The following is a 7,223-nucleotide window of genomic DNA, read 5'->3' on the forward strand; positions in this document are numbered from 1 at the left end:
CTGGCAGCCAGGAAGGGTCACTAATTCTTTTGTCTCTGACACCCACAGCCCTGAGCTTACAGCACAAGTTCTTATCAGTTTTTTTATGTGGTGTTGGGGCTTCAAACTCAGACCCTGATGTTTGTACCCTTATTCACCGAACTATTCTAAATCATTGCTTTGCTTCTTTGCTCCAGTCTCCCGAGTGCTGTGATTACAGCCATGCAACCACTTACTGCCAGCTTATGTTTTATGTTTAATTAGGTTAATTACAGATTTTGCAGTCCATGAGCAAGAGTACAGATCCCTTGCACCTTGTACCTATAGCTTCTCCCAATGATAACAGCTTGCAGACCTGTGTGTAATGAGCTATCACAACCAGGATGGGAATATGGGGAAAAACTAAGAGTCTTATACAGATGTTTCTACTTTTGTTTTTGTTTTTCAAGACAGGATATGTTTGTGTAGTTTTGGAGCCTGTTCTGAAACTATCTGTGTAGACCAATCTGGCTTTGGACTCACTGAGATCCACTTGCCTCTGCCTCCCAAGTGCTGGGATTGAAGGCATGAGCCACCACTGCCCAATTGATGTTGCTACTTTTCATGGTCTAATGTCTCGCTGACCTAGCACCAGAGGGGTAGCAAGTAACCTCCACTAGCTATGAAACCCCACTGGCTTATACCTGGTCTGGCTCTGGAGTTTTCACACAGTGTTATGAAGGTCTATTGTTGTCCTGTGTGACTCTTGACTGAGCGTTTCCCATGGATACAAGGCCTATGCAAAAACTTGCTTTAGAGGACACCCAAACATCTTGGTACCTCATGAATCAGGTATGTGCACCTGGCACTGTATTGTCAGATGCTCCTACCAGTTTGTTTAGAGATATAGAAATCAAGTAGCTAAAGTGTAAATATAGGAAAAAATAAAGATGCTGGGAAGGGAAGGGAAGGCTCCTCAGTTCACAAAGACTGAGCCCCTGAAGCCACGGAGCCTAAGTTCATTCCCAATGTCTCTGAGTCTTCATTTCACGGACCCGCAGGAACCCACACATCTGTGACGAAATATTTGCAACAACTTTTATTTGTGTTTTTGCTCATTTGTTGTTGTTTGTTTGTTTGTTTTATTTTTGTGAATCTGGACATGGATCCCAGGGTCTGTGCATGTTAGACACTGCTCTACCACTGAGCCACACCCCAGCCCCTCACTGGGGGATTCTAGGAAGGAGTTCTACCACTGAGTCACACCCCAGCCCCTCACTGGGTGATTCTAGGCAGGAACTCTACCACTGAGCCATACCCCAGCCCCTCACTGGGGTTTCTAGGCAGGGGCTCTACCACTGAGCCACACCTCAACCCCTCACTGGGGGATTCTAGGCAGGTGCTCTACCACTGAGCCACACTCCAGCCACTCACTGGGGGATGCTAGGCAGGGGCTCTACCACTGAGTCACACTCCAGCCCCTTACTGGGAGATTCTAGGCAGGAGCTCTACCACTGATCCACATCCCAACCCCTCACTGAGAGATTCTAGGCAGGAGCTCTACCACTGAGCCACACCCCAGCTGCACACTGAGTTTGATGGGTGTGCAATACACAGGAGCTGAATCAAGACAGGGTTAAAGAACTAGTGACTCTCTGGAAAGAACTCAAGAACAAATTACAAGAAAAATAAAACAAAGTATCTCATTTAACTTAAATTAAGATTTAAGATAAGGGGCTGGAGAGAGAGATCAGAAGTTAAGAGCATTGACTGTTTTCCCAGAGAACCTAGGTTCAATTTCCAGCACACAAATAGCAGTTCACAACGGTCTGTAATTACAGTGTAGTATGATACCCTCACACAGACATGCATGCAGGAATAACACCATAAAATTAACAACAAATAGATATAAGTAAAATCGCATTTAACTTTACCTTCTTGAAGTCAGGATTTCCAAACACAGTCCTGTCAGTGGTTAGAGTTTCAATGTCTAAAGTTAGGAAGACAAGCAAAGCCACACAAAAGATAAAATGAGAACATTTCCTGAACTCCAGTAGCTGCACTGTGGACACTTGTGTATGTAAGAAAGAAGAATGGTCCATTTCCAAAGGAGACATGAGCCAGTTTAGGTCCAGACAACAATGATAACAGAAACCCGAGGACCCTGCTAGCATGTAGTAATCTAACTAGCCCTCAACAAACTAAAGGGTTAAAGGAAAAAAGTAAATTATTGGAGCAGGAGCAATGACTCCGTGGTTTCGAGCACTGGCTGCTCTTTCAGGCCAGATTTGATTCCCAGAAACCTGATAACTGTTTGGTTGGATGCTTCACCCCAGCCACTGGCATTCATTCTGAAATGTTTGGGTAGAACTTTCCACCCCAAGCTCCCTCCCCTGGGAGTTGCCTCAGTCCAGACTCCACCTCCAAGAAAGCCCATCAAATGATGAACCCTCCCCAGAGAAGCTCAAGACCACTCCCACAGGCTTTTTAAACTATCCCTCACAGACCAAACATGTGGTCTTTTCGGTTCTCCTTTCCCCTCTCAATACCCCCTCTTGGTTTCTCTTCCAAGAGGGCTTTATAGCCCCCACCCTTACCCCTTCTACTCCCCCACCTTCCCCACCCCTCCACCTCCCCCACCCCCCGTGACAGCTGGCATCCATTAAACCTGGGCTTTTTCTAATTCTGTTTGATTTGGTCTAATTTTGATTATGGCTTTGGCAGAGAGGCTTATCGGGCCATAAAAACTTTACAATAACCATCTCCAGTTCCAGGAGACCTGACACCCTTTTCTTGCCTCCACAGGCCTTGCATACAGGTGGTGCACATGCGTACAGGCAAAATGTTCATACGCACAGCCAACTAAATAAATCTAATTTTTAAAAAATTTATCAATATCTGCTTGCCTGCAGACTTGACAAAGTCATGAAAAATCCTTATAGTAATTGGGTGGGGGCTGAAAAGATTGCTCAGTGATTGTGAGTGATTGCTTTTCTGGCAGAGGACCCCAGTTTGGTGGGCACTGTACAACACCTAGTAACTCCAGTTCCAATGGGAACAGTGACCTCTTCTGGCCTCCATTGACATAGGCTCCTGCACACATATAGCATACACTCACATAGATACACACACCTACAAATGAAAAAAAAATAAAAATAAAGCCAGCTGTGGCAGTGCACACCTTTAATTCCAGCACTTGGAAGGTAGAGGCAGGTGGATCTCTGAATTCCAGGCCAGCCTGGTCTACAAGAGCTAGTTCCAGGAAAGGCTCCACAGCTACAGAGAAACCCTGTCTCAAAAAAAGAAAAAGAAATGGACAAATAAGACAGACATGGTAGTGCACACTTTAAATTCCAACACAAAGGAGGCAGAAAAAGGTAGACCTCAGTGAGTTCAAGGTCAACCTGGTCTACATAGTAAGTTTCAGGAAAATCAGGGGTACACAGAGATACTCTGTCTCAAAACATACAGAAAGAAGAAGAAGAAGAGGAAAAAGAAAGGAAGAAGCAGGAGGAGGAGGAGTCAAAGATATGTGGCAGAGAGAAAAGAAAGACCCAGTATATTATTCAGGGTTCTCTTGAGTAAAGTAGCAAAACTTATATATTCTGTCAATTATGTTTTAAATAAACACTGATTGGCCAGTAGCCAGGCAGGAAGTATAGGCGGGAAAACCAGACAGGAAGTAGAAGCAGGTCAACGAGAACAGGAGAATTCTGGGAAGGAGGAAACCCATTCCTGCCCAGTCCTGTCCAGACACTGAAGAAGCAGGATGTGACCTGCCCCACTGAAAAATGTACTGAGCCATGTGGCTAACATATATAAGAATAATGGCTTAATATAAGTTATAAAAGCTAATACGAAGCCTGAGTTAATGGGCCAATGAGTTTACATCTAATGTAGAAATCTGTGTGTTTTTTTTCTTTGGGACATAATGACTGTGGCAACCTGGCAGGACTGAAACCCCAACAAGCAGGCCCTCATGTTACAGTGTGTGTGTGCATATATGTATGTGTGTCTGTGTGATTCATATGCATACACACACACACACACACAGGGTATTTATTAGAAAGACTTACAAGCTGTGACTTATAGTGTAGTGAATTACAATGGCTGCTAATGAATGGAAGGTCCAAGAATCCAGTAGCTTGTTCAGTCCACCAGGCTGGATGTCTCAGATGGTCTTCAGAAAACACGAGACTTGCAAGGAAGTAGGCTCTACTGCCAGTGAAGGGATAAATGGACTTGCCAATGAGGCAGGAGCAAGCAAGCAAAGAGCAAAGGCTTCCTTCTTACGTGTCCTTATATAGACTTTCAGCAGAAAATGGATTTAAATAGAGGTGAGTCACATCACTTTAAAAGATCTGAATTAGGGCTGGAGAGATGGCTCAGTGGTTAAGAGCATTGCCTGCTCTTCCAAAGGTCCTGAGTTCAACTCCCAGCAACCACGTGGTGGCTCACAAACATCTGTATTGAGGTCTGGTGCCTCTTCTGGCCTGCAGACATACACACAGACAGAATATTGTATACATAATAAATTAAAAAATAAATAAATAAATAAATAACTTTAAAAAATCTGGATTAAAGATATGCCTTCCCACTGCGAAGATGTGAATTAAAAGTGCATCTTCCCACTTAAGTAATCAAAAGTCCCCCATAGGTGTGCCCCTTCATTTTGGGGTTTCAGTTAATTCCAGAGATTTTGAAGTTGACGAGCAAGAATAGCCATCACACTCCCCAAACTCCTTTTCAGTCATGGTGTTTTATCACAGGAATAGAAGCCATAAGGAAAATAGGGAGGAAATGGATTGTTTCATGTTGGGGGATTGTGGGCCAGCACACCAAGCGTGGCCTTGAACTGTTGATTCTGCTCCTCCTCCCTCTCTTGCAGGTTGGAATTACGGGTCAGTGCTATCATACCTGGAGTGAGGTACCCACCGAGAAGACTAAGTGGACTAGGTTTTAAGCCAATGGAAACTCTTTATTAGCTGACTGGGGACTGCGCTGGGGGTTTGGGATCCCAGTGTAGCCTTGAGTCTTTCTAAGGGTGAACTTTTAATTGTAAAAACCAAAACATGTTCTCGGTTGGTATACTTAGTTGAAAGGAACTGTTAGCCAGAAGTAGAACTATAGAAGCCATAAAAGCAAGGCTAGTACTTTTAGAGACTTCCCCAGAAGTTTGATTAGTTAGGTCTTTGTTTTCACTTTGACAGTTGGTGTTATCTATAAACTGAGCTTTATGGGCTAAACTTACTTCCATCGTGGAGTCAGTTGTAATAAAATCTGGGAGCCTTCAGAGATCTGGAGGCCTGTTACATTCCCCAGTCACGTTATTGAATGAGTCAAATTGTGGACTCACACTGCTCTAAAGTTTGGTTGGTCCTAAGAGCCATTAATTAGACTTAATTAATCCTTTGTTTTTCATAACTGGCCATAGAATTCAAGAAGCAAGATCCCCACTGTTAATTTCATCAGAATGAGAATTATAGACCCAACCAGTGCTGACAGCAGAGTAGGTAGCCAGTGGAAACAAAAGATCAGATATTCATACCAATTATCTGATTTATGTCTTTGTCTCTTCCTTGTAGTCCAAGGACCTTATTAAAATGTATGATTTCCCATTATATAAATCATCAGGAGAAACATAATTAGGAAAACATTAGTACATTGCCGAAGTCCAGCTTCACCTGTGTTCAAGTGCCAAAGAGGAGGTGTGGAGTGTTGAGGGGGGAAAAGGGACAAATGCAAACCTGAGGGTTCAGCAGCTGTGTCTCTTAATCAGAGAGACTCTTTATTTATCTATCATAATAACTACATAAGTCATTTGGCAAGTGTCAGAGTCCCAGATCTCTTTTTCACTTCCCCATTAAATGTTCAAGGTGAAAATGCAAAGTACAAAACAGACAGTCTTATATGAAACAACGCCTTCAGACAGCATCTGTCAAATCAGGAAATCTCGAGTTTTTCAGGGTCTGCAAAGTGTAGACTTTTATTTTTACAGCCCGTTTCTAGGCTGGCTGTTCATGCAGTTACAATTTGTTAGACAGTCTGAAAATATTTTTACCTTAACCAAATTACCTGTAGAATCATTTGATTTCTTCTAAAATGCAAGTTTTACAAAATATCTCATAATAAGAAATTAACTGGCTGCTTAAAATATTTTTTAGTTCTTTAGGGTTTTAAAAGGGGAGCTTGAGACAGGGTTTCTCTGTGGCATTGGAGCCTGTCCTGAACTAGCTCTAGTAGATCAGGCTAACCTCAAACTCACAGGGACATGCCTGCCTCTGCCTCCCCAGTGCTGGGATTAAAGGAGTGCGCCACCACTGCCTGGCTCAGTTTCTTAGTTTTATAATAGGGTCTGTTCTTTTTAAACACTCCCAGAAAAGAATATCCTGGTGTCTCATTGTTTTTCCATCAACCCATACCATTTTTATTTCCCCTGTATAGGATCCAGTATAGGACAGTGGATAAACTTGTGACATCTTATATCCAGAGCTGAGAAAGGCATTTCTCAGAATCTACCCAACTGATACCACAATCCTTGGGGCACAAGGAAGACTCTTCTGTGACTCTCTTTTCAGGCCAAGACCTCATGCCTTCTACCCAACTGAAGAGGGTCTAAAAAAACTGGCAAGTACTTGTACCCTCCTCCAGTGTTAATCCCACTGAGAGAGAATAAGACCACTACCAATTTTTAAGACAATTTTGAAGCAAGCTTTATTAAATATTGGCCAGAAGGATGGACACTAGCCAGGTTCATACCTGGGATCCCCACAGAATGGCCTCGAATTATTTTAGTCGGGTGATTAGAAAGGCAAAACCCACAGGACTATGTACTTCACACCTTCCCCAAATTAAGGGTGATCACACATTCTGTCTTACTCATCCAATCAGAGGTGAGCACACATCCTGACGTACTTCCTGCCTATGGACCTCTCTTAAGGCTAGAGCAGGTATTATACTAGAGCCCCCATGGAGAAATGTTGTAAAATCGAGGTCTCCCTTTTACTCTCTGAGCAGGTGTTGCGGGACACTCTGTAGGGTCTCTGCAGATACCAGAGTCCTTAGAGTAACTCTGAAGGTGAGGCAAATAAGAAGTCCAGTTCAGCAGGACTCAGTTGCAGGTATGGCTTTAAGCTTCCATAGCCTGACATCAGTCAGTTGGTTTTAGTCATCTTGAAGTGCTATACTATTTGGGGAAAAGTTTCCCGTGTGCACAAAGATGCAGAATTATATCAAAACATTTTTCAAAGTTCGTGTCATGTTTT

Source organism: Myodes glareolus, chromosome 2 (assembly GCF_982192425.1).
Source record: "Myodes glareolus chromosome 2, mMyoGla1.1, whole genome shotgun sequence".
Classification (NCBI taxonomy): Eukaryota; Metazoa; Chordata; class Mammalia; order Rodentia; family Cricetidae; genus Myodes; species Myodes glareolus.